The sequence below is a fragment of the Cornus florida genome, unplaced genomic scaffold (assembly GCF_030987335.1).
Source record: "Cornus florida cultivar Cherokee Brave unplaced genomic scaffold, ASM3098733v1 CherokeeBrave_3.0.0_Hap2_Chr01, whole genome shotgun sequence".
In the NCBI taxonomy this organism is placed as follows: Eukaryota; Viridiplantae; Streptophyta; class Magnoliopsida; order Cornales; family Cornaceae; genus Cornus; species Cornus florida.
Genome location: NW_026775571.1, coordinates 19,381,925 through 19,403,797, shown reverse-complemented (window position 1 = coordinate 19,403,797; position 21,873 = coordinate 19,381,925).

The following is a 21,873-nucleotide window of genomic DNA, read 5'->3' as shown; positions in this document are numbered from 1 at the left end:
GTCCATCTTGATTAGTTTTTCCTTATCCTTCCAGTGGTGTGCTCGGTGGCACCCGAGTCCATAGTTTTCATAAATGACTATTTTGCCCCTAGGGGCTTATTTGTCATATTTTTGGTCTTTTGCTTCCGCATCAGCTCTCATTGAGTTCCACGACCTCATGGAAGTTCATTTTGACTTCTTGGAGTCTTGTTTTCTGTTTTTGCTTCCGCATATCGGATTCGTTATCGGGTCAATCTTCGGTTCATCACAAGACACGCTGGTTTAAAAACTAGGGTTGTCAAATATTAAGTCTAAAATGGAATATAAGGAAGGTACAATTAAGTAAAATTTAAATCAAATTAAATTTATTAAATCTCTAGATTTGAAAACTCATTTAAATCATCCCAAATTAATATACAACAAAGATCAAGTCATGGTTATGCCATATATCAAGTCTAACGTGAGTTATATGCAAACTATAATTAATCATTAATTTCTCAAATTAATAAAAGACATGTACGCAACTTATATTTCACTACAAAAGTAAGTAAAACCCTTGGATAATAAACTAGAATACCCCCTACCTCAAAAAAGGATTGTTCCTCTTGAATCCAAGGCTAGGAATGTAATGACTCGGTCATTTACCTTCCTTTCTTTTTTCGATAATTTCTTTTTTTTTTTGTCTTTTCCCTATTTCATCCTTTTATCATTTTTCACTTTTACTTGCATAGCTTTACTTTTTGTGCTCGGATTTAATTCCAGCTTTGCATACATCCATGATTTTTAAATTCCATGATATCTACATTTTTACTTTTGTAGAAAAGCATGTTAAATGTTTACTTTCCTTGTAAAGGGCATAGATACATGACTTTTGGTAATTATTAATAACTTGAGGGGTTTTTGGGTTATTATGAAAGTAATTATTTTTCGTCTTAGGGACTATTTTGCAATTTAATTTAGAAGATATTTTCAAAAAGGACCTTTTTGTAATTTCCAGAAAGTGTGACAAGTGCCACACTCTCATGGTGCCACTTGTTGATTTTGTGGTGAAACCACTTGGAAGCCTTGTTTGATGACACATAGAAGGTGGAGGTCCACCCATTTGTTGGCCTAGGATTGGACCACTTGTTGGCTTAGATGGTTGACAAGTGTAGGCTTAGGATTAAGCCTAGGAAGGAGCTTTGGATTTGTGACAAGTGTAGGCTTGATATTTAATCTTGGAAGCTTACTTAGATTCATGACAAGTGTATGACTCACCTTTAGTCTTGCAAGTGTATGTGTGTGAGAGGTAGTGCAAAAGCACCTAGTGAGTGGAGAATCCCACCATTTTAACTTAGGGTTTCACATTTAATTTATTAATCTCTTTCCTCTCAAGAACCCTAACCTAGCCACCATTGAAGACTAAGCTTGGTTTAAAGCTTTAGACTTCATTTTGGTGCCCTTCCACTCACCTAAGACCTTGAAGCTTGGAATACTTTAGTTTCCTCTCACTCTCCTCTACAAAACCCTTGTTTGGTTTACCATTTTTAAGCTTGGTTGCCTTGGATTATAGAGATTCAATTCTCTATTGAGGTAGGGGGAGTTATAATTTATTTTCCAAGTGATTTAATTGTTCTTGTAGTGATATTCAAGTTGTATGCATGCCTTGTATTGAAATAAGAAATAAATGATTAATTGTAGCTTGTATATAACTCACTTAAGACTTGATATATAGCATGGCCATGACTTGATCTTTGTTGTATCTTAATTTGACATGATTTAAATGAGCTTTTAAGTCTAGAGGATTAATTGATTTAAGTTAATTTAAATTATAATTATTTGTACCTTGCTTGTATTTCATTTTGATTTGATATATGACATGGCCATGAATTACTCATTGTCATATATTAAATTGGAATCATTTGGACAACTCTTGAAATCTAGAGAAATTACTTAGTTGGCCTACTTAATTTCTATCATGTTGATCTAATGATTTAGTCATGTAATCCATGGAACTTGTTGTGTTTTATCATATATCATGACATATTGCTCTACTTGTTGATTTTGGAAACTTGGGATATCATCAAGAACTTGATATGGCTAGGACTTGGTTCTAGTATGGGAGATAAAGAGCTTCCTAAACTATAGTGCGCACTAGGGGAAGGTACCTATGGGTTAATAGCCCTAAAGAGGTATCAAGAGTACAGTTTTAGTCCGGACGATATCCAAGTATCCACTTTAGTTGATTTCGCTCTTTAATTTCCAAGTTAATAACTTTGTGAGATTGTATCTTATTGTGCTATGTTAAAGGTTCCAATGTCATTTTATTAGCATGGACTAAATTCTAATGAATTGCAAATCTTGTAATAAGTTAAACTTACGCATGCTCATTCCCTATGAATAAACTTGTTTACTCACCCCGAAGTTACTGGGTGTTTTTCAGGTAAAGAAGCTTTATTATGGGATGCACAACACTCTTAGACTTGCTAGAATTGTTGGAGTATTTTCGGTGATATTGAATATCATGATCCTTTTTGGTTTAATGTATCAAAGCTTGTATTTATTTTCTAAGCTATGTAATGTGCATTTAAGTGCACCTTTTGTTACTCTTAGAATGTGTTTGTAATGAGGCCAAGGGCCAAAGACACTTATGTGATATGTATGCTAATTTTAACTTCATTGTTGCCTATGGAAGATATGTGATTTAATGCATTGAAGGGTCATACTTTGCATATGACATGCTATGAGGCCTTAGGCCATTGTAGCACATCTATTTTATCATATTACATATACTTGCATGCTCACTTTGGCAAACAATGCCCTTCTTGATGAAATAAAAACCTAAGGTTGCATATAATCGAGTTTTTACCTTATTCTGTTCCAAGGGAATTTTGGGTAGTTCACAATGTGTTTTTTTTCATTTTTGCTCACATTACCAAGTAGAAAACTCGATTTTAGGGGGGGAGGGGGGGGGGGGGGGGCGGGTTTCTTTTTTGTGTTTTTCCAGAAATGCCCTCTTGGCCCTCAAAATTCCATTTTTTTGTCAAAAAACCCCTGCTGTTTTTTGCTTCGTAACAGGTTAGAAGGGGCCTCGTAACCGGTTAGATGATGTGGGCAGTGTTGTGGTTTTCATTTTTAGCCTCCTAACCGGGTAGGAAGGCTTGGTAACCGGTTAGATGACCTAAGGTTGACTATTTTGACCTTTTCACCCCTGTTTCTTCTGTTAGCCGTATCTTCCTCATCCGGACTTCGAATCAAGTGATTCTTGAGTCTAATTTTTCGTTGTCTTTCCAATTTTTCGGTAGTACCCACTTTTACCTTGGAAATGACCATTTTGCCCCTAGGTTCCTTTTTGCCCATTATTGAAGCGTCACTTCTGCAATTGTTTTCCTTTGGGTTCCGTGACCTCATTAAGAGTTATGTGGGTGTCTTAGAGAGACATTGTATCTCTAGAGACCATTGTTTCACCTTTTGTTCCACATTTCAGACCCGGTAACGGGTCATCTTTTGGTAATCACTGACGCATCGGGTTTACAAAACTCGGGTCATTATAAGGAAGCTCCAAATGATTCATCCTTCAAGGGTTATGTAGAGGAGGATGAGGGAAACAAAGAGTATTCCCAAGGTTAAGCTTGAATACCAATGGAAGGTTCTGAAAAATCAAAGTCAAAGCTTAAGGCTTTAAGCTTCATCCATGGAGGCTAGGGTTCTAATGTAAAGGATAGTATAAAATGTGAGGGAGATGAAATGTAAGCGGAGGATTTAGAAGTCCTCCACTTACTAGGTAAACTAACACTATGGTCAACACACACAAGTCTTGGTCAATTGCACAAAAACCCTTCTTTAACAACATAATCCCAAAGTAGCCCAAAAATAATTGCAAGTAGGTCCCTCCTCTAAATATCTTGTAAACTTAATTGCAAAGTGGTCCTTAAGACAAAAATTACTTATAGTAATTGCACAATTAAACCCAAAGGCAAGAAAAATTCCAAAGAAGTGTGCATCCACACCCCTAAGGAAGAAAGTACACTACTAGCATACTTTTCTACAAAAGTAAAAATACACATAGCATGGAATTTAAATATCGTGGATGCATGCAAAACCAGAATCAAATCCGAACATGAAAAGTGAAGTTGTGCCAATAAAGTGACAAATGGGAAAAGGATGAAAAGTGAATAGTGTAAAAAAAATGAAAATGTGGAAATGACTTAGTCCTTATACGAAGTTGTCAATCCAAAGGAAATGGTCTCGAAAACCATTCTTGAGTACTCTAGACAATACCAAAAGATGAGAAACCAAACACAGAAAGGAAAAGACAACGGAAAAAATTTATTCGTAAAATTGAGGAAAAAAGAAAGGAAGGAAAATAACCGGGTCATTACAACCTTCCCACCTTAAAGGGATTTTGTCCCTAAAATCCAGCCCCAACAAACAAAAAGCGAAACCACGATAACTACGGAGTACATCTTTGAGTATCCTACACAACATGCTATAAAAGCAATCCCAAAACTGAAAGACAACCCATAAACTAGTGTCATTTGAACCCACGTGCTCACGACAGGACAACCTCTCAAAAGAAAAGTGACCATACGGCCACGCTAAAAGTCAAAACTCACACACAGAACCTAAGGTCAGACAAAAGAACGAAAGACAACAACCGTAAGCATCCCTCCTGACGATCCATCATACGGATTCGAAACCGACCACTAAAAGAACTCCAAGATAATCACATATCAAATCAAGGTACTGAACAAAGACGATGTGGCAATAGGAATAGCGACCAAAACCCACCCACGATGTACTCAAATGTGTGGTAGCAATGACAGTGCCTAGTGCCTGCCCACACTTACTCGTCAGTAAGGTAGCATCGACAACAACTAGCACCCACCCACAACACACAACTTGTATAGTAAGATGATGGTACAAGGCACTAGTTCATAACCTGCCCCCCACTAAGTCTACCCACGAAACCTCTCAATACAAATGACATCAATGTCGCAAAATGATCATTGCCAAAAGCAATGTGGGAACTAGGCATATGTGAGAGTTGGGATATGGTCCACAGACCTTCCAGACTATCCCAACCAATCCCAAACTCTAACAACAATGTCATAGGCACCATTATGCTTAAGGCCCTAAATCCTCAATACAGCAAAACCAACATCTCTAACGTCTCAAAATACTCCTATTAACAACATCAATCAAGAATCCAAATCCTGACGAGCAATTCAAAACCTCTAAATATCAAAACGAACCTCACCACAAGACATTTCATCGAAAGTCCTACATATCTCCCTAAAACAGCTCAACTACAAGATTACACCGTAATCAAAGATTGAATCAAAATCCCTATCGCGGATAACTAAATCCTCAAAAAACAAGTCCACCACATGGCATATACATTAAAATCCCGACAACCAAGGTCACAAAATGAGTCTCTCAAAACTGTGCTTGGCAACACCAAGCTAAATTAAAATTCCTCAATTTTCATCCATAAATAACCACTGGAACTACAATTCTTCAAGACCATGCCTAGTTATAACTAGGACGAGAAAACTCCATAAACAAGCAGTATCTAACAACGATCCTCCAAAAACTCTCCTAAGAGTCAACCACATCCAGGTCTCCAAAACCAAAGCAAGTCTCCAAAAGACATCCTCAAAAGAGCATCGAGCTCACCTCACGAACCAAACAAATCCTCAATGATGTGGACACAAGTCCCTATAAAATGACCTCACATCAACCCACTAACTCTGAGTACAGCAAATTCTGTCAACAACCACGGCAAAACTCCACAAGGGAAGACACAAAAGAAAGGGAACTACCAGTCCTAAGAAGGACTACACCATGACTCTATCTCTGAAACAAAAGACAATAAGGTCAAAGACTTCACCCCTACATGGAAGTAAGTCAACCAAAATCCATCAAATCCTCACCAAGGACTCAAGACAACAATGGTGATCCTTACGGACCGACCAACCTCAAAACCGTGCACAAGATGACGAAGAGAAGAGACTCACTCCTTGTGAAGACCCTAACACGAATCCATAAAAAAAAGGAGAAACCCTATTCTCCCACAAGCATCAACATGAAAAACACAAAAATGGAGCATTATTCCCACCTTAGGGAAGTGGACAGCTCAAGACAAAACAAATGTGACAACTCCTTTATAAGGAATTTCACAACGAAACTATTATGGAAACTGGTACACAAACTACGTGTGATCGAGGGAAATAAAAAGGAAAATCAAACATGGAAGTCATGCATATGACAAGGAATGCAGCTACCAAATAAGTGAATCTACTAACATAGATAAAATCAAAGGAACATGCGGCACGTCTCCACGTAAACACAAAAGCACGTCATTATAGCACAGCAACAACATGGCATCTCCAAGCATGCAAATAAGGCATGCTAATGTCACACAATAAGAAAACAAATGTGGATACACTTCCACCTACTCATGCATCACAATATCATAAGTTATGCTACTAACATGGAAGTAAACGAAACTGCAGAAATAAAATGATGCAACCATGAGCCCTATGGACATTATGTCTTGGAGTGTCTAGGTAAAAGGGAAGACTAGTCCAAGCCATAATCTAAACTAATGTGACAACAACCTATCTCAAAACAAATATGAGCCCTTACCACAATGGTAAGACTCTAACAATCTATCTCCAAATCTAAAGGTGACACTACAAGGGACACTAACAATGTAATGCTCTCACTAACCCCAAAACATTGATCAATCGACTCGATTCCAAAAGCATCATTACGCAAGGAGAACTCAAACAAAATAGCTACTCTAGCCATACCCTCGAACAATCGAATCAATTTCCAAAACCATCCCCAAAACGACCATCAATCACTGTCTCAACACCAGATGCTCTAAACAAAACTCACATCATCGCCAACCAAAAGAACTACGCCTATCAGAATGAAAACCTCGTAGCTAGCCAGTACGGTAGCATGACAGTGCCATGCACGCACCCACAAATGTTCCTACCCACAAAAATTGAAATCTCAGAAGGACCTTCCCAAACAAACAAGGAGCCTATGAGGTCCATAACCTCTTCATGGCCCAAAACCAACAAATCCAGCCTTACGGCTACGTCTAATGGCTCACCTCACAAGAGCCCAAACAAAACTAACCCTCCACCTATCCAAAGCTAATGTTAGGTCAACAATGACCTAAACTACCATGAAACCAAACTGAAAAATTCTAACAACATCAAAGAAGAGTGCTTAAACATGACCAAACAAAACAACCATCACACTAAGTGCCAACTCACCAAGCAACTCAACCACAACTCAAATATCCCATGACTAATCCCGAGTCCTGTCAAATATGCAAAACAATCATGCATATACAAATCTAATCTAGCATACATCATATGTCATGCTCTTTACATTAGAATTAAATCATGCAAACCAAACGGCATGCCACATGTAGCACGTAAGCACATAAACATGTTATCAAACCAAATCATGTTATCATGAAGCATACAAACACATAGAGCATGGCAACATAAATGTGAAAGCACCTGTGATGACACTGGATTTTTTAACCCAGTGTGTTCTGTAATGACCCGTAACGGATCCAAAAATGTGAATGCAAAATAAAAACAAGTCCTTAGAGATGTACATTATCCAAAGATATAAGAATGGCCCTTTGAGGAGTTTCAAGACTCAACGGAAGAAAAACAAAGACAAGGGTATCAAAAGCCTACAAAAGAAGCACTAAAGGGTAAAATGGTCATTTTACCCTAAGAGGAAGGAATTTGACTTCCAACAAGTTGAATGAGATCAAAAACATTCAAAAACATCCTTTGGTAACTTCACAAGAAGTCCCAAGGCCAAAGGAAGAGAAACCCCAAATGAACCCTATCCCGGTTCAAACCAAAACTGACACCCTCTCACTAAAATAAGGATATCTCGAGCTAGGAGAAAAATATGAAATTGAAATTTATACCATTGGAAATATTACTTTGACATAGTCAGTTTAGACTGGAGCACTTGAACCGGTTCAACATTCTTGAACTAGTTCAAGATGGATAGTATGCCCATGTTGGACCCAAATGTACACTTTGAAATGGTTTAGTCCCTCTGAACCAGTTCAACCCAACCAGAATTGAACCCAAACAGTAAAAATGCAGAAAAATGGAACCAGCGCGGGGTTTTCGAGACCAAGATGACATTTTTTAAAAAACTGCCGTGAATAAACTCCCCCTAAAATCACATTTCCTATGTTACGGAGCCAAGACTGAAATTTATTTCCTAAAGAAAAACCCCAAAATGCCCTTAAACCAAAATTTTCAACAAAAATGTGAAATGAGTCCATATGAGGCTCATTTCACCAACGAAAGAGTTTTTCCTGGAAACAATCATGAATGTAGACGTAACTTACCTATTAGGACATGCTACAATAATCCATGGCTTAAAAATACTGCCAATGCAAAATTCGACCCCCCGACGGCCATAAAGGCGAAAATGCACATGAAAAGGGAATTTTGAAACTTAAAATTTTAAAATGATTTCGAATTACTGTTTGGCCCTTAGCCACACTTCATGCAAGATTAATAAATCCTAGTGGATGTGCCGAAACACACTTTTCACCACCCAATTTGAAAATGAACCCTTAAAGGGTTGGATTTTCCTATTTTAACCCAAAAATGCAATATGTGAAACAAGAATGCAAAAGTGAAAAAAAAAAAATTGATGTTTGGCCCTTGGCCACACCTCATATGTGGTAAATGAATGCTAAAGAATGAATTTCATACACAATGCACACTCTGGTGCAAAAATAACATATTGAAACCCTAGTTTCATACTTTTCTCATTAAAGGCAATATTTAACATTTATAGGTATACAAGGATTTTAAATGAAGTTTAACCCTTGGCCACATATCATATACATAGAATGAGTGTCAAAAAGTGTGCTTCAGCACATAATACAAGTCCAAGGCAAAAATAACATTTTTGTCCTAACTATGTATTACAACTTTAAAAGTGAAAATCAAACATGCTAACACTTGCATGTGAACAAGAATGCATTTAAATGAATTTCTATCCAACGAAATGATCTGCACATCCCAAACCAAGCGTCCGTACCTGAAAAATCACCCGATAACTTTGGGGTGAGTAAACAAGTTTACTCGTAGGGAATGAGCATGCATAGACTCAAATTTTTACAAGGTTATTACATTAACATGAAACAATTCAAAAGGATAATGCCACCTAACGCCTATGTCATAAGTGAGACTTAGGAATTATCCTAAGCTACCTTAAATCATTTCTAGTATAACCACATCATTCATGCAATTCAAACAATATAGAAGCTTGTTACACAAAGCAACAAGATATAGATTCTCAAAATCATTAACTTAAAATCTAAGATACGAAATCAACTAAAGTGGTTCATGCCACCTAGCGTCTATGTTCCAAATGAGACTAAGGAATCGTTCTACGCTACATTAGAACAATAAAACACAAATCACAATATTGATACAATTTAACTAAAATTGGAACTTCCAATACAATGCATAAAGCATGATTTCTCAAAGTTAACATCTTGAAACTTAAAATGGGAAATCAAATAAGGAACAACAAGTTACGATATCATCTAGTCATCAACTTAAAATTAAATGTGAAATCAAATAAGGTGGATACTTGGACATAACGCCGGATCAGATTGACAACGTGATTACTTTAGGGTAACCTCCCTATGTACGCATTAGACTACAGGGGGACAATCCCCCGTATTAGAACCATGTCATAACCGTAGTCAAACAACGACATCCCAAGTTTGAAAAATTAACAAGTTATGCAACAACGTATATATCAACATGTATATGCAAGATAATCAACTATCTACTACACACAACCAAATTTGGAAACACATACAATACATGCTCTAAGTTTACATCTACTATGGCATGAAAGATGCCAAAAACAAAGTGTGCAACTCATTACACAAAACAACAATATATTCAATACAGAAAACATGTTCTCATGAATATAAATATAACGACTACATTATCTGATGCTCAAATATAACCAAGTGAATATACAACAAGTCCAAGTCCATGATTTAAACATAGAAACAACTTCTAAAACACAATTAAATCCATGGAGCAATTAGATAGAATTTAATTAAACAAAAATAATTAAATTCTCTAGATTTCAAATCAATTCCAAATAACCTCAAATTAATATATGTTAAACAATATAGCATGGTCATTACATATATCAAATCAAAAGTGCAAAATGAGCAAGACATCATCATGTAGAATTTAATTAATTTTAAATTAATTAAGTCTCTAGATTTCAAAAGTTATTCAAATGATCCCAAATAAATATATAACAAGGATTAACTCATAGCCATGCCATATAACAAGTCTAAAAAGGAATACAAGTAAGGTACAATTAAGTAGAATTTAAGTCAAATTAAATTCATTAAATCTCTAGATTTGAAAACTCATTTAAATCATCCCAAATTAATATACAACAAAGATCAAGTCATGGCCAAGCCATATATCAAGTCTAAAATGGAATACAAGCAAGGTACAATTAAGTAGAATTTAAATCAAATTAAATTTATTAAATCTCTAGATTTGAAAACTTATTTAAATCATCCCAAATTAATATACAACGAAGATCAAGTCATGGTCATGCCGTATATCAAGTCTAAAGTGAGTTATATGCAAACTATAATTAATCATTAATTTATCAAATTAATAAAAGACATGCGCACAACTTATATTTCACTACAAAAGCAAGTAAAACCCTTAGATAATAAACTAGAACACCCCCTACCTCACAAGCGGATTGTTCCTCTTGAATCCAAGGCTAGGAAGCTCCAAATGATTCATCCTTCAAGTGTTATGTAGAGGAGGATGAGGGGAACAAAAAGTATTCCAAAGGTTAAGATTGAATATCAATGGAAGGCTCTCAAAAATCAAAGTCAAAGCTTAAGGCTTTAAGCTTCATCCATGGAGGCTAGGGTTCTAATGTAAAGGATAATGCAAAATGTGAGGGAGGTGAAATATAAGTGGAGGATTTTGAAGTCCTCCACTCACTAGGTGAACTAACACTATGGACAACACACACAAGTCTTGGTCAATTGCACAAAAACCCTTTCTTTAACAACATAATCCCAAAGTAGCCCAAAAATAATTACAAGGAGGTCTCTCCTCTAAATATCTTGCAAACTTAATTGCAAAGTGGTCCTCAGGACAAAAATAATTACTTATAGTAATTACACAATTAACCCCAAAAGAAAGAAAAATTCCAAAGAAGTGTGCATCTACACCCCTAAGGAAGAAAGTACACTACTAGCATGCTTTTCTACAAAAGTAAAAATACACATAACATAGAATTTAAATATCGTGGATGCATGCAAAATCAGAATCAAATTTGAACACAAAAAGTGAGGTTGTGCCAACAAAGTGATAAATGGGAAAATGACGAAAAGTGAATAGTGTAAAAAAAAATGAAAATGTGAAAATGACTCGGTCCTTAAAAAAAGTTGTCAATCCAAAGGAAATGGTCTCGGAAACCATTCCCGAGTACTCGAGATGACACCAAAAGACAAGAAATCTAACACATAAAGGAAAAGACAACGGAAAAAATTTATTCGTAAAATTTGAGGAAAAAGGAAAGGAAAGAAAATAACCGGGTTATTATAGTTCTTGCATTGTTAGCCTTTGAAGAGCAATTTTTCCACATTAGGGTTTGGATAGGTTATATTTTGTATCGGCGGTATTTTTAAGCCATGAATCATTGTAGCACATTCTAATAGGTAAGTTACATCTGCGTGAATGGTCATTTCCAGGCAAAACCCTTTCCTTGGTGATTTGAGCCTCCTATGGGCTCATTTTGCACTATTCATGCCAAAAACTATGCATAGGGGCATTTTAGGGTTTTCACATGAAAAACAAAGTTTTCTTTTGGCATGGTTGGCTAGAAAACATGATTTTTTTTGGGGGGGGGGGGGGGGGTTCTTCTTAGTTTTTTTTTTTCAAAAAGGCCCAGAAAGTCCTTAAAATTTTCAAAGTCCAAAAAGATGCTAAGCTTGTCTGCTAGACAAACGATTGTCCATAGGGGATGAGCGCTCATAGTTAAGGCATTGGCTACTACCCTAGGGCATGCTCATTCATGAGCACTCATCGCCCTTCGACGAGCGCTCGCCCATCCTTCTTGTGCCTTGTTTCAGCACTGCTCCTCTGACTTTAAATCGTCGTATCTTCTTTATTTTAACTCCGAATTGTCCGTTCTTAGGTCTAAACTTACCGCGTCAAAATAAGCTTTCCAATGGTACTAATTTTAGTTTTAGATTCTATCTATAGCTCAAGATATTCAAGTTTTAGTGAGGTAGTGTCAGGATTTAGTTCGAACTAGGATGGGGTTTCCCTTTTTTCGACTTCAAGACTTGATATCTTTGCTGTTCAAACACCAAATCAAGTGATTCTTGAGTCCATCTTTGTTATTTTTTTGTTGTCTTTCCAATGGTGTGCACGGTGGTACCTATTTCAGTTTAGAATGACCATTTTGCCCTTGGTCCATTCCTTAGAGGGTTTTAAAACCCTAACTTCAGTCTTGCTTCTGCTGAGTCTCGGGACTTCTCAAAAGGTCGTTCTTGTGTCTTAGGAATGATATACGTCTCTATAGACTTGTTTATGTTTAGCTTTCGCATTTTGGATCCGTTTTGGGTCATCACAGGACACATTGGGTTTGAAAAATTCAGGGTCATCACAGGTCGTATTAGAGCTCCTATGTTCAAAAACCTATGGACGATAGGTTTTGGGTGCATATCATGCTTATGTTGCCATGTTCTATATTTTTAGTCGCTTCTTGATAGTATGTTTTAGCCTGATAGCATGTTTTGGCTTAATAATATGTTTATGTGCTTACGTGCTACATGTGGTATGCCATTTGTTTTGCATAATTTAATTCTATTATAAGGAGCATGACGTATGATGTATGCCAGATTAAATATGTATATGCATGATTGTTTTGCATATTTGACAGGACTTGGGATTAGTCATGGGATGTTTGAGTTATGGTTGAGTTGTTTGGTGAGTTGGCACTTGGTGCGATGGTTGGTCTATCTGGTTATGTTTAGGTACTCTTTTTGGATGTTGTTGGCATTTGCAGTTTGGTTTCATGGTAGTTTAGGTCATTGTTGACCTAGCGTTAGCTTTGGATAGGTGGAGGGTCACCTTTTGTTTAGTGCTGGATTTGTTGGTTTCGAGCCATAATGAGGTTTTGGACCTCTCAGGCTCCTTTGTTGGTTGGGACCGATTCCTCTGAGATTGCAATTTTGTAGGCAGGTACGTTGTAGGTGGGTGCTCGACACTGTCATGCTACCATATTGGGTCTGCTATTGTGCAGCTTAGATAAGGTCAGTATAGGTTTTTTTTTTTTCATAGGCGTTGTCCTTTTTGGTTGATGATTAATGGTCACTTTGGGGATGATTCTTGAGATTGATTCGATTGTCTAATTATATGCCTAGAGTAGCCATTTCGTTTGAGTTTTCTTTGCATGATGATGCTTTTGGGATCGAGTCGATTGATTGATGTTTTGGGTTAGTGAGAGCATTGCATTGTTAGTGTCACTTATAGTGTCACCTTTAGATTCATAGATGGATTGTCAGAGTCTTACCATTATAGTGAGGGCTCACATTTATTTTGAGATAGCTTGTTATCCCATTAGTTTTTGGAGTTAGTTTATGGCTAGGACTGGTTTTCCTTTTACCTAGACACTCTAGGACACAATGTCCATAGGATTCATTGTTGCATCATTTAATTTTCTGCAGTTTCCTTTACTACCATGTTAGTAGTATGATTTATAATATTGTGATGTATGAGTAGGTAGAGGTATGTCCACATTTGTCTTCTTGTTGTGTGGCATTAGCATGCTTATTTATATGCTTAGAGATGTCATGTTGTTACTGTGCTTTAATGACATGCTTTTGTGTTTACGTGGAGACGTGCCGCATGTACCCTTGATTTATCTATGTGAGTAGATTTACTTATTTGGTAGTTGCATTCCTTGTCATATGCATGACTTCCATGTTTGGTTTTCCCTTTTGTTTCCCTTAGTCGCACGTAGTTTGTATGCCAGTTTCTACAATGGTTTCGTTGTATAATTCCTTATAGAAGAGTTGTCACATTTATTTTGTGTTGAGATGCCCATTTCCCTAAGGTAGGAAGAATGCTCTATTTTCGTGTTTGTCGTGTTGACACTTATGGGAGAATAGGGTTTCTCCTCCTTTTCTTGGTTCGTGTTAGGGACTTCACAAAGAGTGAGTCTCTTCTCTTCGTCGCCTTGTGCACGGTTTCAGGATTGGTCGGTCCATGAGGATCACTATTGTTGTCTCGAGTCCTTGGTGAGGATTTGATGGATTTTGGTCGACTAACTTCCATATAGGGGGTGAAGTCTTTGACCTTGTTGTCTTTCTTTTTAGAGATAGAGTCATGGAGTTGTCCTTCTTAGGACTGGTGGTTCCCTTCTTTCGTATCTTTCCTTGGGGAGTTTTGCCATGGTTGTTGATGGAGTTGTGGTGCCCAGATTGGTATAAGATCATTTCACGGGAACTTATGTCCATATCATTGAAGATGTGTTTGATTTGTTATGTGAGCTTGACGTTGTTTAAGGATGTCTTTTGAAGACTTGTTTTAGTTTTAAAGATCTAGATATGATAGACTCTTAAGAGGGGTTTTGAAGCATCACTGTTGGATATGGCTTGTTTGTGGAGTTTTCTCATCCTAGCTATGACTAGGCGTAGTTTTGAGGAATCATAGTTCCAATGGTTATTTATGGATTAAAATTGAGGAATTTTGATTTAACTTGGTGATGCCAAGTACGGTTTTGAGAGACTCATTTTGTGACCTTGATAGTCGGGATTTTGATGTGTATGCCACGTGGTGGACTTATTTTTTGAGGATTTAGTTATCCGTGATAAGGATTTTAATCTGATGTTTAATTATGATAAGTAGTCTAATAGTTGATCTGTTTCAGGATGATATCTAGAATTTTGGATATGTTGTTTTGCTTGTCAGGCTTGGGATTCGTGACTAAGGTCATTAATGAGGGTGTTTTGCAATGTAGGAGGATGTTGCTGGCTCTACTTGCATTGAGGATTTAAGGCCTTAAGCATAGCGGTGCCTATGACATTGTTGTCAGAGTTTTGGGATTTACTACCCCAACTCTCACAAGATGCCTGGTTTTCATAGTGCTTTTGGTAATGATCTTTTCCGACATTGATGTTATTTGTATGGAGAGGTTTCATGGGTAGACCTAATGGGGGCAGGTTATAAACTAGTGCCTTATACTGTCATGCTACCGTACAAGTTGTGTGCTATGGGCGGGTACAAGTTGCCATCGATGCTACTTTACTGACGAGTAAGTGTGGGTGGGCACTAGGCACTGTCATTGCTACCACACATTTGAGTACGTCGTGGGCAGGTTCTGGTCATTATTTATACTGCCACGTCATCTTTGTTCATTACCTTAATTTGATACATGGTTATCTTGGAGTTCCTTTGGTGGTTATTTTTGGATCCGTATGATGGTTCGGCAGGAGGGATGCTTATGATTGTGGTCTTCCGTTCCTTTGTTTGACCTTAGGTTCCGTGTGTGAGTTTCGAATTATCGTGTGGCCGTATGGTCACCATTCATTTGAGAGTGGTCGTCATGAGCACGTGGTGCAACTGACATTGGTTTGTGGGTTCTCCTTTAATTTTGGGATTGCTTTTGTAGCATGTTGTGTGGGATACTCGGAGATGTACTCCGTAGTTACCTTGGTTTCGCCTTTTGTTTTTTCGAGGCTGGATTTCGGGGATAAAATCCCTTTAAGGTGAGAAGGTTGTAATGACCCGATCATTTTCCTTCTCTTCCTTTTTCCTCAAATTTTATGAATAATTTTTTTTTTTTTGTTGTCTTTTCTTTTCTGTGTTTGTGTAATGACCCGGTCATTTACCTCCCTCTCCTTTTTCTCAAATTTTACAGATGAATTTTTTCTGTTTAATTTTCTTTTCTGAGTTCTGCTTCTCGTCACTGAGTGTCGTCTCGAGTGCTCGGAAATGGTTTCTGAGACTCTTTCGTTAGGATTGATAACTTCCTTTAAGGACCGAGTCATTTCCACATTTTCACTTTTCGGACACTATTCACTTTTCGTCCTTTTCCCTATTCTGTCTATTCCCCGTTTGTCACTTTTTGGTATAACCTCACTTCTCATGCTCGAAGTTAGTTTTTCATTTCACGTGTCTTTATTCGAAGTAGTTTCCACGAAATACGTATCTTTACTTTTGTAAGAAGGTACCCTGGTTGCTCACGGTGTCCATAGGGGCATAGATGCACAATTCTTCAGAAACTTCTTCTTTTCTTGGGTGTTTTTCGTAAATATCTTTTGAAGATATTTTATTTTAGGTGTTTTTAAGAAAATATTTTTGGAAGATATTTTCATTCTGGGTCATTAGTGCAGTTAACCTTTTTTGGAGGGGCTATTGTGTAATTAACGAAAGTTATTGCAAAAATACCTTGTTTTAATCCTGGATCCTTATACGGGATTTATTTTCACATTTCGTTGAGTCGTGTACTCTTAGAATTCAATTTTGGTCGTTTTACTCCAGTTTCAGGGTTTCTGACCCCGGTTGCCACCGAACTTGTTTGGGGCATATCTCTCTGCTTGGGACTCAATTTTTGATGCCATTTCTTCCATTATTCATATTTTCTCATCTTAGTTCTTTTTTGTTCACGGAGTTTTGCCGTTTGAGCGCGTTTGCTCAAATTCCACTTTTTCGGACCTGGCGGAGCCCTTTCGGAGCACTTTTAGGGTTTGCCTATAAATAGAATGTCTTAAAGTGAAAAGTCATTTTTTCCATCATCTTCCTCCTTCTTAGGCCAGCAACCATGGGAACTCCTTGGGCTGCCACCTTTTCTTTTTCTCCTCCACTTGATTTTCGTTGTAAAAACTCTTCTGCCTTAATGTTTATCGTAGGCCTCGACGTGCTCTACCTTTCCCCCTTATTAGAACCTATTCTGACCATTTTGTGAGTTCGGGTTTGAAGTCAAGTTGTGATTTTCATGGGGCTTCCTTGGGATTCTCGTTCACCTTATTGTCCCCGACAAAACCTCGAAGTATCATCGGATTTAAAACACTTTTCTTTCGATGGGGATTTGAGATTTTCATCTCAAATTGAGGTAAGGGGTGTTATGGTTTATATTCTTGTTATATTGCATGCTATTGATGCTTATACAACTCAATTACATATTTTTGTATCAAATCTAGAAACTTTAATTAATTATTTCTTTGTGTAAGATTTAATTTTCCCGGTTGCTCATACCTTGGTTTGAACATATGGCATGATATTATATTACCCCTTGACATGGTCATTGACATATATTAAATTGAGAGCTTTTGGACAAGTAATGAAGTTTTTATTTAATATTTATGTTGAGTAAATATTTAATTCATGTCGCCTTAACTAGCTTGAAATCAATGTGTGTTAGCATATTATATTATGCCCTAGTATGCTCTTCAACATAGGTGAATTTGAGAGTAATTGGAGATGTTTTGAAATCTAGTAATATTTAATTAATTTGATTAATTAATTTATTCAATGTGCACTATTCACTCCATTGGATTTCGAACTTGATATTCTTGATGTGTATGCCATATAGATTCACATAAATTAAATCGAGAATATTTGATTAGGTTTTGAAAACCTTTAATTTAATTATTTTCTAGTATTAAAGTTTAATACTCATGGCCGTATCTTGCTTAGAATTCACTTGTATCATGTTTTTAAATCAAGTCTTGAGATGTTGTATAACATATATTAATTTGAGATCATTTGGATGAATTTCAAAACCTAGGGATTTTAATTAAAAAGATTAATTGAAATCCATTCAATGGCTCCTTGGTCTTGATGAAGTTTCTAACTTAGCATTCATGCTTTCTTTGACAAGTTCCTTCACGTGTATCAATTCGAGAATAATTGGATAAGTTTTGAAACTTATATTTAATTATTTCCTTTGTATGGAACTAAATTCACATGATCGTGTCTTGTATGAAATGAACTTGTAACTTGATATTGAACTTGCCCTTGACATGATCCTTGATATAACTTGTTCGTAGAACATTTGGACTTGCCTTGTAACCTTGATAATTTAATCCCTTAAGTAGATTAATTTCCCTTTTATGCTTCCATCGATTTAATCATGACTCCTTGTTTATCGGTTTCATTAGTGTACTTAACGAACATGCACATTGTCTTGGAATGGTTTGAATTACACATGTGCTGTTTAGCAAGTAATTAAACCATGTATCTTATACTTGTGGTATATTTACTTCAATGGATTCTAGTGCTATATATCTTTGTTCTAATCTATATAGATGCACACTATGATTTCTTGACATTTCACATGCCATTATAGTTAATGAACTTAGGGCATGACATGTGTATTCCAAAATCTCGGTTGTGCATGAAACATGGTTAATCCATTTCTTGTATTTTGATACAATCTTGACTTGCATAACTTGTTGAATTTGGGACTTGGGATATCAATCAAGAATTGATATGGCTAGGACTTAGTTCTAGTACGGGAGATAGAGAGCTCCCTACACTATAGTGTGCACTAGGGGAAGGTACCCATAGGTCAGTATCCCTAATGTGATCCCAAGAGTACGGTTTTAATCCGGGCGATATCCGAGTTTCCACATTGGTTGATTTCAATCTTTAAATTTCAAGTTACTATTCCTTGAAGATTTAAAACTTGTCGTGTTATATGAAATGCACCAATCTTGTTTACTGCATAGATATTATGCCTTGTCCTTAATTTCATGTATTACTCCTATCGTGTTAATTGGTATGTTCTAATCATGTAAATTGCATTGATAATGTAATTCTTGTTAACTTGTATCTGAGTATACTTCTTGTCGTGTTAATTGGTATGTTCCAATCATGTAAATTGCATAGATATTGTGATCCTTGTAATCTAGTATTCTCTTGTCGCGTTGTATGGATTATTCCAAACCTTGCTTAATTGTATTGATAATGCAATTCATGTTGATCTATATTCAAGTATCCTTCGTGTCGTGTTCCTTGGATTATCCCAACTTTGATTTGTTTCATATATGTAAGCATATCATGATTCTTGTTGTTTATAATTTTTGGTAGCTTAGGATGATCCCTGAGTCTCACTTTGACATAGACGCTAGGTGGCATGATCCTTTTCAACTGTTTCATGTTAATCTAAAAATTTGAAAGAAATCGAGTCGATGCATGCTCAGTCTCTACAAGAAAACTTGTTTACTCACCCCGAAGTTACTGGGGGTATTGTTCAGGTACAAAGACTTGGTTTGTGATGCTTGTCGTTCATTGGGATGGCTTCTAGCTTTTAAAGTTTCCATTTCATGTAAGTGTTAGCTTGAAATGCCATTGTCGTAGCCTTATGTATCAAACTTGTATTCTTTGATTCTATTTATGTAATGTGTACATAAGTACGCCCTTTTCATTGTATTCAATATGTATAAGGTGAGGCCAGAGGCCAATGACATGTATCCTGTATTCTATGCACTTTTGTTTTCAAGGTTTAATATAAAAATATTAAAAAATCGCAAGTCATTCCTTCATAACTTTTGCATCAGGTGTGGGAATTCCATTCTTTTTCTTTCATAGGGTTTCTATGATCATGTATGAGGTGTGGCCAAGGGCCAAACACCATTTCATTCTAGGTTTTGCATTGTGGTTCCATTTATAGTGTTTTTAAGCATTTTTGGCCATTGAGAGGTCATATTTTGCATTTGAGATATTTTGAGGCCGCGGACCATTAGGATGCGTCTTAAATGTCTGTTTTCATTTCCGTGGATGTCCACATTTCACAAAACTCTTAAGTTTCAACTTTTGACCTATTTTTGGGCAGTTTTTATGAATTTTCAAGAAAATTCATGCATGGGAGTGTCATTTGAGTTCCTCCTTGTTTTGGCATGTTTTGGATGCTGGAACGGGGCTAGGAAATGTTTTGAAACATGTTCAGATCATGTAGAATGCATGTAGGACCTTAGGATTGGCCCAAGCACCAATTTACACATTGCAGCAGCTTTTCATAGCTACTGCAGATGTGTCAGTCAGCTGATGATGGTTCATCGGTCAGCTGACAAGGCCTTGAGAATCCATTCTAATAGCCTTTTGGGATTTTTGGCTTTTCAGTCGGCTAACCATTAGGGTTTGGCTAGCTGACGATGCACTTCGGTTGGCTGACCCTTACCTTCAGTCAACCGATCCTCCCTATGAGCATTTTCTTCATCTTTTCCTTGGACAGTTTTCTTACATTGACTTCATGGGATCATATCTCCTTTATTTTTTATTCCAATCTGATCATTCTTAAGCCTAACTTCAAGACCTTGAAGTTAGCTTTCCAATGGTACCAACCACTCATCAAAACTCCAACTGTAGTGAGAGTTATTCTAATTCTAATGAGATAGGGTCGTGGTAATCCTTAAATGGAGAAGGCCACTTTGTTTTAAATTTATATCTTTCCCGTTTGGACTCAGAATCAAGCGATTCTTGAGCCTATCTTAGTTTATTTTTTGTTATCTTTCCAATGATGTGCACAGTGGCACCCATTTCAGTGTGAAATGACCATTTTGCCCTTGGTTCATTTCTTTTCGGGTTTGGCATTCTTATTTAATTTCTTGGTTCATTTGTGTTCCATTGACCTCATGGAAGATCATCAAAGTGTCTTAGAGGTGTGTTGTACCTTGGAAGACCGTTGTCTCGTTTCTTTTACTTCTGCATCATGGATTCAGTTCGGGTCATCATAGAACACACTGGGTTAAAAAATCCAGGGTCATTATAGGTGGTATCAGAGCATCCGGGTTCGAATACCTTGGACAACGGGTTTTGGGTGCATATCATGCTCATATTGTTTTACTTTGATATGTCATTTGTACCTTGATAACATGTCTTGTTTGATAACATGTCTTGTATGATAACATCTTTTAACTTAATAACACGTTTGTTTGCTTACGTGGCAACTTGTTTCGGAGCTTACCTTGACTTTCTTAGCGTATGATATATGCTCGCTTACCTTAGCACATTGTACCTACTTGTTATCTTAGCATATAGTATATGCTCATCTGCCTGTGTACATTCTATACGCTTGTTCATCTTGACATGATTCTATGCAGCATATCGTCATATTTTATGTTCTTCTCCTGTAAACACTAACATATTTTATGTGATTTTACTACTTGTGTGAGTAGGTAGTCCGTTGCTATGTTATATGCTAGCTGTTTACTTTCATGTTTGGTTTTGACATTGTCTCTAAGGATTTGTCGCATCCCATGGATGCATTCTTGTTTTACGAGTTTCTTCCTTGGATAGGAGAAATTTTGTAAGGACCCATGTAGGGAACCTTCTTGTATGTTCTATCAGTTGATACGAGTAAGGTTCATGTGAGTGTAGAATCATAGTCATTGTCTCGTGGAGTGAGACGCAGGTAAGGGAGGCACCGTTTCATGTCATTTTCCTTCGTAGCTTCTAGATTTAAGGCCTTAAGCGTAGCGGTGCCCATAACATTGTTGTCAGAGTTTTGGGATTAGCTACCCCAACTTTCGCAGATGCCTGGTTCCAGTAGTGCTTATAGTAATGATCATTTTCGACATTGATGTCATCCGTATCGATAGGTTTTCTGAGTTAACCTAGTTGGGGCATGTTATGAACTAGTGCCTTATACTGTCATGCTACCTTACTGACGAGTAAGTGTGGGTTGGTTCTAGTCGCTGTTCGTACTGCCTTGTCACTCTCTTCTTTTTTCGTGTTTCAATGTTTCGTTGTCTTGGGATTCTCTCGATGGTTGACATTGAGTTAACGTGCCGATTCGTATGAGGTGTTGTCTCGGTTC